Source organism: Chinchilla lanigera, unplaced genomic scaffold, assembly GCF_000276665.1.
Source record: "Chinchilla lanigera isolate Chin_1 unplaced genomic scaffold, ChiLan1.0 scaffold00044, whole genome shotgun sequence".
Lineage (NCBI taxonomy): Eukaryota > Metazoa > Chordata > Mammalia > Rodentia > Chinchillidae > Chinchilla > Chinchilla lanigera.
The window spans coordinates 13,973,995-13,986,012 of NW_004955445.1; positions in this window are offsets into that span (position 1 = coordinate 13,973,995).

Sequence of the window (12,018 nt, forward strand, 5' to 3'; positions counted from 1 at the left end):
GGGTTTTCTGATCATGAAAGTTCTACACCTTGTCATCCAGAGATGGTAGATGAGGGGAGTATCTTGTAAAAGTATTATCAAATTAAAAACCAAGCAGGATCCAATGTGAGCTCTTCTATAAATAACTTTTGAAAAGTGAAAAGATGTTTCTGTTAGCAAATTTAAAATAATCGTTAGAATCCTTCAACAGATTGCTGCTAATTAGATTGAGAATTAAACAGCTTTGTATGAGTGTAGAGTTAATTAATAGCTCATTACTTTTTTAATAAGCCAAATTCATTTGGAAACAGAAGAGAGACAGCAAAGTTCATCATGGATAAGATGTTAGATTGGGATTATTTCTCCTTCCTTTGATGAGGGAAGGAGTTTAATTAAAGCAGGAGACACATTTGTATCATGAATGAGTTGCTTGAAACCCCTAACTTCCAGGGCTGGAGAAAGCAGCAACTCTCCTTATTTTAAATTCTTCTCTGGGCCACATGGGGTTAATGAAAGTTGGGCTCAGATTTCCCTGTGCAGCTTTTGAGTTTCAATTCATTGATAAAGTGCACTTCCTGAAGCTGGGCAGGTTCATCCAAAGTGGTGGAACTTCATCATACTCCATATTGACTTTATTTTCATCCTTTTGCATTCCAAATGTCCTAGGTATTACTTTGAAGGCAACTCTCTGTTTTCTGGACTTCCTTCCTTTCTTTTCACCTTCATACCTTTTCTTTCCACATGGGCTCAGACGTTATTATTTTTTTCACCTCCTTTTTTCCCCATGTAGTCTGAAATTTCATTACTTCTTTATCGAATTTCCTGACCTTTAGACGGCCTTTATATTACATAATACGGAGCACCGTGGAAGGAACAGAATGAACAACTTAGGGATCTCAAAGGCCTGACTTCTGCAGTACAATCTCCCACCAGTGTCTTTTAGGGTGAGTATGTGCTCATCGAAGTGGGGGTTTTATGTATCTCTATCATTTTGCCATCTACCCAATCAAATAAAATCGTTTCTTGTTACACTTGAAAGAACTTGTAGATGTCATCTGTTATAAGCTATTAGGACGTACTGTTCCACTGATAACACCCCCTTTGAATTGTGACTTTAGTTTCTGCTAAATCAGTGGGTGCAATTTGGATACGTTTGTGGTATCATTGTGTACATAGGTGAAATGTTCTGTTCAAATAGACTGGAGACTTCTCTCCAGGAGTGGGAGAGAGATCAGAAGACACTGTCTTTTCTCTGGCTCTTTACATATTAAATGTCCTTACTACTAAAGAGATGTGACATCCCCTTGGCACTGAACCATGACATGCAAATGAATTTTTATTTTTAAAACAGAATCTGTGGTTGACTCTTCTAAGAATGAAAGTCTGATAACTAGTAGCTCATTTCAGGAGCTATTTGCCCATTCCAGGAATAATTAGCATGACCTACTTCTCAAAAGGTAATTAATTCTCAGAGAAATCCATTTGTCTTAGTTACTTTTCTCTTTGCTGAGACAAAATACCCAATACCACAAGTTAAGGGAAGAAAGGTTTATTTAGTTCACAGTTTGTAGAGAGGGCCATAACTGCCTGGCTCCAAGGCAGGGCAGCAGGGCAGACAGGTATTACAGAGAAGAAACAGTGCATGGCAGGCAGAAAGTAGCCAAGAAAGGGGAACAAGACAAGCCTCTTTTTGTCCCTTGTGTTGTATACAGGCAACTGGGGTTAGGGTGGTGCCAGACCTATCAGTGGACTATTTAGTAATCTCCCACCCTTAATCCTAGCACTCTTAATCCAAGCATTGTACCATGAATCAGTCACATATTCTAGGTTCAGCTATCTCTGAAAAATACCCACAAATGACTGTATGAGGCTTTGGAGGGACATCTACACACAAGCCATCATACTATTATACACATTTCTTTTGAGAGCCATCATTTTCTTTTTCTTTTTTCTTTTTTATTTTAAAGAGAGTAGTAAATGAGAAACAAACAAGAAATAGAACAGTAGCAGCATACCAGTATCACAAACATAAACTAATCAAAGCAAGAACATTCAAAGTAATACAGGATCTCAAGACAAAATAACACGAATCAACAGTGGTTGTTACATTACATATGGCTATCCTCAACTACACTGCTCGGATTACCATTTTCTTGTCTTCCAAATAAGGACTTCGGCTCTCTGGCTCTTTACTTTTAAGGTCTCACTTCTCACTAGATTATTATTATTTTTTCTTTAACCAGTTCTGTTCTTTAAAGCAGAATCTAGAACCCAGCTCTCAGAGAAAGAACAGAAGGAAGTGGACATACAACTTTCACTGTGGAGCCAGTCTCGGGGAGTAGTAGAAACAGAGACTCTTATCCCTGTGGCTGTGTGTGGACCCCTGCACCCAGTCTAGATAGCAGGTCTCGGTTACCTCCCAATGTCTGGTGTCTACCTGCTTCTTGAGCTGCTTGTCTGTTCCCTGCTCTGAACTGCTCACACCATCCGTTCTGTCATGCCATGCCCAAATACTGAGACATAATAGGTGCTTGACACAAATTTTGATGGATTCATTGTTGTTGGGCATTTATGCGCCTTAAGTTATCTGAATTTCTCCCCCACCCTACCCACACTGGATCTGATCTGAGTAGTGTTGTCTGGTGGATGAGGTAGAGTTTGAGTCCCTGAGGTGGGCGCAGAGGTGGAATCAGAAAGGATGCAGTGCTTTGCGCAGATGCACCTGGCTCCCTCAACTTGCCTCCCTCTCACCGCTCCCAGCCCCACTCGAACCCTCTCCTCTCATCTCTGGGTGTCTTCCCTGGTTACCTAACTACCAACGTCGATTTCCTGGGAGAAACTGCTGTGATCATTCGTGAAGGTTTTCTCGAAATAACTCATATATACAGAAGAGAACATACATTTTAAATGTGTAGCTTGAATTTTCGCACACTGAAGTCAGCTCAGACAAAAAAAAAAAATGGGATATTATCAGTATTCTAGAAGTTGCTCTCTGTCCCTTCTCTAGCACTGTGTTATTTTTTAACTCTGTGTGATTCTTTTAAAATCATCAACCAGATTTCATCACCTTCCTACTTTTCCTCTTATTTTATCCCATTGTTCTTGGGATAAAAGCTGAACTTTTTACTCCCTAGGTTGAGTCCTTGCTTTCATTACTGACTCATCCCATGCTTCCTTTCCTCCTCCTTCTACATTTTCCAGCTCCATTGGTCCTGAAATTCCTAGAACATACCAGTCCTAGGATCTTTGCACACTCGGAGACCACTCCCTGGAATTCTGTGTCTCCACACCCCTTCCTCATTTCACCTCATCTGTCATCTCTACAGTGTGGTCTTCCTAGCTCACTTAACCTAAACCCTGCCTTTCTTATCTAGCTTATCTCTGTCACATCCCTATTCCCCTCCTATATTGACTTCTGATGGCCTACAATGTTTTCAGTTTTTTTTTCTTGTTGCTCATCTTTTCTACTTTAATATCCACACAAGTCAAGGCAGGGACCACATCTGACTTGCAGTAGAAGCAAAATAAATATGGAGCAGAAAGAGGAGCACAAAGTATACAGACTGAGTATCAGACCTTGATGAACAAAAGGCAGGGAGGGAAGTCACGTCCTATAGCTAAGAGATCAGAGTAGAGATGAGGCTGGGGTGGTCCGATCCTGGTGCTGTGGTTCTTGAGCCTTAGACATACTTGAGACCCTCATATCTGGTGAGTTTTGAGTACCACAGGATAGTTCTTCACACCTGAGGCACCAGCCAGAGGACTGGGCTCCAAATCCATTGTGATATGTGGAAGGTTCATCCAGATACAGTCTGCTGTGTTTATTGTCTTCCCCTCTGTATCAGTCAGGGTTTACTAGAGGAACAGATATAATACAAGATAAACAAATGTACAAGGAATTACAAGTTTGGCTTACAGTGATCAGCTACAGAGTTGGGTGAGGAAGCTTGCAGAGGGTGTCTGCACACTGGAGACTGAAGAGCCCAGCCCCGGGCTTGGAGCTCGCTGCAGTGTCCGTGCAAGTCCGTATCAAAAGGCTGATGGGTCTACGACGGAATGCTGAAGAATCTACGATGAAGGCCGGAGAGCCAACACCAGAAGACTGAAGAGTCCAGACAGAAGCCCAACAGTCTGCACCAGAAGCCAGGAGACGACCAAGCTGAAGGCGAAGACCAGAGCTCCTCTGAAGAACCAGCAGCCAGTCCTTCCTCAATTCCTTTTTTAATGCAGTCTACCGCTCTGGGGAGGTGGGGGTGGTCCTCCACACCCACACCCTCTGCATGCCTGCCTCTTGCACAGGCTCAGGATGAATACAAAGTAAGCACCCTGGACTCCTTCTGAGTTGCATAGTTAACCTTCTAACTTCTCAAATTAACACAATAAACAACATCCCAGCAGGGTAAGGGCGTGTCCTTTTTACCCCAAGAGGCAGAACTGCTGAATCACTTAGCCAAACCTCTAGACTCCCCAAGTTGGCACAACGTATCAACCATAACACCCTCTGTAATTAACTGATGTTGCTCACGTGACTGTAGTCCCTGTGTAACATCACTTGCTTCCTGTCCATGGATCTGTTGAGCATGGGAGAGCAAGAGAGAGGAGAGAAGGTAGGAAAGCTCAGTGAGGGTTGGGCCTCTCAGGTAGGGCCACTCAAAGACTCAGGCAGTGAGGTGCTGTCTTGGAATTTAAGCAAGTTTATTCTAGATTAGTGCTGGAGGCTATGCATTCGTCTAATGCATTTCTTATTACTTTAAAACAGGGACTTGGGGAAGATAAGGTTATTTGCATCTTTTAAAAGGCTTTTTAGATTTCAGACCTTAAAAATTCTGTTTTGATTGTATCATTGCATGGCTTAGAGCAGTGATTTTTAACAACCTCAAAATGGTGTGTCTGGTAAGAGTTTTACTTTGTTTTTCATATTGTTGGCTTCAGGCACATCCTCTGCCTCTCTCTCTGCAAGGCTGGGGAATTTGGAGGCTTTGTTCTTGAAGATGTAAGGACAGCCTGGATTCAGAAGACCCTTCAGAGGCCAGGTTTCCAATCCATCTTCAGGTATCCACCTCAACCTTGTCCCTCAAGTCCCATGTGTCCATTGCCTGTTATTGGTAATGAATCACCCCAAATGTAGCCACTCAACAGCAACAGATTGCCATCTCTCATGGTGCTGTGGGTCAGCTGGACTCAGCTGGGCAGTTTCTTGAGGTCTGTTACGAGGTTGTGGATAGGATGTGTTGGGACTGTCATCATCTGAAGGCCTGGGGGACGAGAAGGCCAAGGTGGTTCCTATATTGGTTGGTAGTTGATATTGGATGTCAGCGTGGTACTCAGTTGGGACTGCTCAACAGATTGACCTCAGATAGCTTCTCTGTGGCTTGAGCATCTCACAGTATGGTAGCTGAGTTCTGAGAGAAAACATCCCCCACATTAGATTTCAAAAAGAAGTCAGGCTAGTGAAGAGCCCTGGATGAAGCCAGCACAGCATTACTTCTGCTGTGTTCTACTGATCACCATGGACAGAGGGCTGTGCACACTCCAGCAGATGGAGAAAGCGATTAACTTATTCATGGTGAAGTGTCAGGACCGCACTGCAGAATGTGCTGGATAGAAGAGATGGTTGTGACTGGCCTTGGACCGTAGAGTATGTCACACTTTCTCCCCCATGTCTTCGTTTTTCTTTCCCTGCAATTATTTCTAAAATTTCCCCATATGGAGGAATTGTCCAACATGAACTCAGTTATGATCTATGTAGAAACACATTACATTAATATCAGACTGAAGTACCATGTTTTTCTCGACTCCACACACACATGCACACCCTTACACATACCCACCAAGCTAAACATGCGTGCATGTTCACACGCATATGCGCACACATACATGCTCTCATGTACAACTATTTTAGGAATTTTAGATTGTTTTTTCACATCCTGTGTTTAGATAGCCCTGTGTTTAGACGTGTGATCATGTTTTAATTTCTGCTGGCCTGGTGTAATCGTGATATTGATCCTTTAGGCTGAGAATGAAGTGCCTGTTAATACTGACTCCATCTGCCTATTGAGACATAAACCAGGAAGATAAACTTAGTGCTAAGTGGCTGCTGCTTTTTATTTTTCTGTTATGCTGTTTATTTCAATTTTTCTTTACCCTAGTGGAAAATGGTATCTTGTATTTTACTTTTTTCTTTTAACCAGAGGATGTGAGATTTTTCCAGTGGTATTGCTATTTTAGTTTTCAGGGGAGATTAGGCAAGTGAATTGGTAAATGCATGTTTTTCTTCTCTTCTTTGCTGTCTTTTTCTTTCAGCAAACTTTTCTAAAGGTGATGAATAGCTGGGAGGATGAAATGTCCACCCTCTGCAGACTTGCCGTCTCCTCCGCACCCCCAGCTGCATATCAATCTGAGACTGTTTATCCTTTTCACTCGACTCTGCTTGGAAGCATTGAGCCCTTTGTTTCGCATGTTCATTTTTCTTGAAAATTCCTTAAAGCAGTCATCACCCCCACCTTTAAGTGGGAACAGAAATAGAAAGGTTAAAAAATTTTAAATATATTTATTATTTTGATTTTAATTAAATTTTCACTTTCCCTGCACATATGTCACTTTCCAGATTGGAAGAAATCTGAGTGGAGCAGCACTAACCCTTTACTTTTGTTATGAAGCTATTCCATACATTTGGGTTTAGAAGCATGGGCAAGAAGGGCTTTTGGGAGGCTGGGTATAAAGCTGGATTTTATTGAATAGGACTGAAGAAGGCAGGTGGTTTGCTCAGTTTAATGGCTATTTAGTGGAAGTCTCTTTTCTGCAGCAGCATTGGCCTGTCTAGGCCCATCCTATCTAGGGTCCCACTTCCTCCTCCCTGGGCCCATTGGATCCTCCTTGTGAATGAAGAGCATCCACTATCCATTGACCTTGGAAACCAGCATCTGGTGTGCCAAAGAGTAAATGAGTTTGAGGCTATGCTTCCTCAAATTCCCAAAAATGAAGCACTTTCCAGCAAGTCAAAAGAGAAGGGGACCGGCTGTAATGTGAATCCTGCTACAAGCCCTGATCATACGCTGTCTTATTTAATATTTATTTCACTTTGTCCCTTTTTATTCTTTAGTGACTGCAGACATTAAGAATTTGTTGTGACAAGAATCGCTAAGGAAAGGGAGAGAAGAGAATGAACTACTGATCTACACGGAGTCAGTTTAGCTACTGATCCTTTGCAAAGTGCCCCAGGAGAATGGGCATAGGAAACACTGGTAGCATCAGGTCCCATCTGTATAGACTGGTAGAGCCAATCTAATGTGCTTCAGATCCATCTGGAGAGTTTGTGAGAATACAGATTGACACCCCCACTCCCAGGTACTTGAGCAGAAGGCGTGTGCTGGTGCCTGAGGATTTGCATTTTCAACATGTTTCTGCTGCAGCCCGGAGTCTGAAGCCCCTTCGCATGGCTTTATGAGCACCTGCTTTTTCCTCCTCATCTGTAAACTCTCTCAGACCTTGGAGCGCTGGGTGACACCTACGTTTCTTTCTCAGTGCTTCATTTTCTTCTCTGTAAGAGGCCCTTAGCGTCTAGGGACCCCTTTGATATTTTGTACTCTTGAATGGCCAGGTACTTGAAGACAGTATTCCAAGTGAGAAGCAATTGAGGATGATTTGAGACAGGATGTAATGAAGTCCACAGTAGCCCCCACACTCTTTATTGGGCGTCTGCTGTGTGCATTATCTACTTAACACTCAGAGCGTCCTTGCAGTGTGGATGTTGTTATGTCCCCCACGTTTCACAGGTGAGGGAAATGAATTCTGTGAAGTCTGCCTTGGTGAGTTATGGAACTGGGATTAGACTTCGTCAGTCTGTCTGCTCTGTTATACTTTTCAGTGATACTGTGCAAACGTTTTAAAGTCCAGAGAGAAAACATTCCCAGTGTCAGTGACATAAACAATCAAAGCAAGTCCCATCCCCTGAGCGCTTACTCTCTCCTGATGCTGTGCTCCGCATTTTACCTTCACCACATTTAAACCGTATCAGTAGCCAGTGAGGAAGGTAAGGACTACTTTAGTTTTGCAGGGGCCTGTGGGAAGTCAGGAAGGTTAAATAGCTGCCTGATGTCATAGTCAGTAAGTGGCAATGCTGGGCTTTGAAGCAGAGTGTAGCAGGTTTCAACATCTGGCACCCTAGCTGCTCTGTTACACTGACTGGCTGGATCACACATCTGCCAGGACAGTGGCCTGGGACCCCAGCGGTGGTCATGTGACCCTGCACTGAGAATTTGGGAAACAGAATAATTTGGAAAGGACTGAGATGAGCTCCATTTGAACATGCTGCATTAAAGCAAATGCAGCACCTTCTCGTTAAAGGGAGTGCTGGGAGAGGCATTTGATGTGATGGAGGAAAAGAGCAAGAGTCCCAATTTTGACACTTTTAGAACTTTGTTCTGTGTGACCCAAGATGAGCCTTCTGCTCAGTAAGTCTTCGAACTGACTTGCACATCCTTTGTGATGATCTTTCTTTATTCCTGTGGCTTTGCCATAGAGAAGCAGATTAAGGTAACCGCTGGAACTTTTGAAAGAGCTACAAAAGTTAGAGTGTGGTTGCCTGTGAGGAGCACCTGTGCTGTTTAAAGCACTAGCTCTCCGTGCACTGTTTTGGGGTGTTTGTTTTCTATGGGATATTAGATGAGAGATACAAGTAAATTTCTTAACTGCAGTAGATACTTTTCCTAAGAAAAGTATTCTTTTCCTAAGAAAAGAAAATTGAAAATTAATCCACAGTGGGCTTTTCACCATTATATCAGCACTTTTCAAGATTTCTGGCCCCAGGATCATTCCCCTCTAAGGAGTCTTTTGAATTTTTTACTTATTTTATGAATCCTCCCTCTCCCTGAGATTAAATGGAATAAGATTTTGCTGGGTAGGTACAGCTTCAGAGGTTCACAAGCCACTGTAATATCTAAGATAACTTTGCTCCCCCGAGACAATTTTGGCTTCTTTGGGGGAAGATATTGCCCCATGGAGAATGCAGGGTTTATATAAAGCTTTGTGAAGTCAAAAGTGGAATATACGGGTTGGGGTTTTAGGGCGCTTGTGGGAATCCTTCCCATGGCTGTATGTAACCTTTGGCTTCATCTCAAAAGGCTCTCAGCGAGTTTTCTAAAAATTGTACTTCCCTGTTGTGAAGGAATAACACAGGTTTTTGAGAAGAGATTTGTCCCAACCAGGAACTCTATCAAAAGTGTAGTTTTCCATTGTTCCTGCACTCTTGGAATGTCTAACCTCACAGAGCCGGTTGTCTAACCCAAATGGAGATTTTCTTCACTGGAGATTTTTTTGGAGTAAAGCGGGACGAGTGGTGGTGGGTCGGGGGTGGGGGTGGGGATATGGGACCAGGCAGACACTGTCCTCTGCACTGGCTGGTAGACTGTGTAATAAAAGCTAAGTTTGAACACTACCTGTGATGTGCCAGAATTTGAGAGTGGTGGCACTTGGATTTATGAGGTTGGTGGCTGGCCAGATTGGCATGGGTAGAGTAAAGAGGCTGGCTCATCAAGGAAGCTGAGATATGTGTCCAATCTTTTTCATCTCCCACTGAGTCCCGATCTCTTCTTCCAGGTTTATCTTACCAGTGGTTATATTGTTCTCTTCTTTTCATTCTCTCTTTCCTATATTACTTTCCTATTTCTCTCACTGTGTCTTAGTTTTTGTTCCCCTAAAGCACACCTTAAGAGAAGGAGTTAGGTGCCAAATAGTTTATTTTAGAGACTGTCCCAAGAGAGGGGAAGCCTGTAGAGCGTGGGTTAATGAGTGGGCTCCTGCCATGGGCAATTGGAGCATAGTCCTACTGGGGACCGTTTGAGAGACTCTGTCAAACACATCTCACAACTGTGTGCTGAGGGGCAGGGAAGCTGGAATGTTTCCCCACCAACTATCACTTCAGCCCTGCTCTGCCTCCATGACCACAAAATGCTCTTATGCTGAGAAATGCAGGTCACCCTAGGTGTTGACAGGAGCGTTCTGCAGATGCCGGCCTTTGGAGGGGCACCCAGGGGATGAGAGAGGTTCACTGCCACTGGCTGACACCCTCGGTTCCTCTCTTTCTTTGACGCCTACATCTTCATGTTGACATGAGTAAATATTTTGTTGGATGTTTTGAAAATGTACTATGTCTCCTATTCCCAGTGTAAAAATTAGGTCATGTGAATATGTTATTTCCTGAAAGTAATTACATAAGTTTTAAAAATGGTCTGGAGTCTCAGAGGATGTGTGTGTGTGTGAGTGTGTGTGTGTGTGTGTGTGTGTATGTGAGACTTCTGATGAAAAGCTGGTCTTCTTTTAAATTGCACATATATAACATCTTGATTTTTTTCCTTTCCCGAGAATTGCGCCTCCTTGTACCACAGTGCGATTGTCGGGGTAGCTGTTGCGCAGCATCAGCCCCATCTAGGCAGAATTCTTAAGGCTTTACCATATTGTGCTCCTCCTCCCCTTACTCCTAACACCAGCATTTGAGTGAATTATATAGGTAACGAACTCAATTTCTAACCTGTCTTTGAAACATTAAACAAAATATTTGACAAAAGTAACGTCATATCAGTTACACTTTATTGAGACTTCACTGCCTGAACTTTGGTAAGTATTTTACCATCATACCCATCATTGTGTCTGTGAAGCATGGAATAGCATCCCCTTTTTTATAGTTTAGTGGACTGAGACCGAGCGAGGCTGCATAGCTTTGTCCCATGTCTTAGCCAGTAAGAGACAGAGCTGAGGTTTGAACCCACCATGCAGTCTCTAGTCTGCATTCCTGTCCTTAATGCTGTGTTGAGTTCCAACACTTAAGCTGAGTATCAAAGAATCTAACTTTGTGATGTTCACTGCACAGTACTTTAATTATATCATTCTGTGGAATTTGTTTCCCGCAGATCCCTTTGGTTGATGAGAAACTGAGGCTCAGAGAACTTGAATTTTCTCAGCTTTGTATTCTGTTGAGGTGGTGCTATGTAAATAAACTTTAAACTTTATACTGACTGCAGATCTGTAGCATCAAGATATTTTAATGATAAGGAAAGTTAGCCACATGTTTTGTCTCTGTAGCATTAGAAATTCCTTAGGCCAGGAGAAATTCTTTAAACCATACATATTGCTTGAGTTTGGGATAACTGTATTTAGACAATTGGTTGACTCATGTGCTTTGCCTGGAAATTTTATTATTGTCTCCTTTACACCTTAGCTGCTACTAATGCCATCCCAACACACACACACACACACACACACACACACACACACACACATACACACATGAGTCACCATCGCATGTATGTGTATATATTGGCATGATAAATGCTACCTTCCTATCTATCCTGGCTTTCCTGCCTGGATATCTTCCCACTTTGTGCTTCTGTGTCTGCCTGGATGTCCCCCATTAGAATGTTTTTATATTATTTTGTCACTGTCCGATTGTGTATCTCTTTTCCCCACTAGGATATGAGCTCCATTGTGGCAGAGCCTGGGGGTGAGAGTCCGTGTGTACCTGACCTGTAATGCAGAGTGTGGAATGAGGGAGACGTTTTGTGGTGGTTGTGACAGAATGAAAGTTGTGTGTAGATGCAGCCGCAAGGCTTGGGGTGGGGAACTTCAGGTGCTATATCAAGGGCCAAGGTTTTCACAGTGGCTCAGCTTGCCTCCTCAGTACCTTTGCTCTTTTGATTCACAGACAGATTTGGTGCTTGCCTGAATTTAAGGCAATTTCTACACTGATGCATGGTAGCAATTTTATATTCATCCATATTCTTGAATTTCTGAAGTCAGTGTCTTTGCACAGGTGGCTCTCTCACTGGGGCCTGCGCATAGCTGTTCTTTCCAATGTTGTTTCCAATACAACTCAGACACTGGGAATAAAGACCCTGGGGGGAACACTCGGTGCAGAGGGGCAGAGAGGGGTGGTGGCCTCTCTCAGAGCTGCTGCAGCAGTGGCAGGGCCATCAGACGGAGGGGAACTGTAGTTTGGGAGGAGTCTGAGACTGGTGGCATTGGATGCAAAGAACTGCGGAGGTT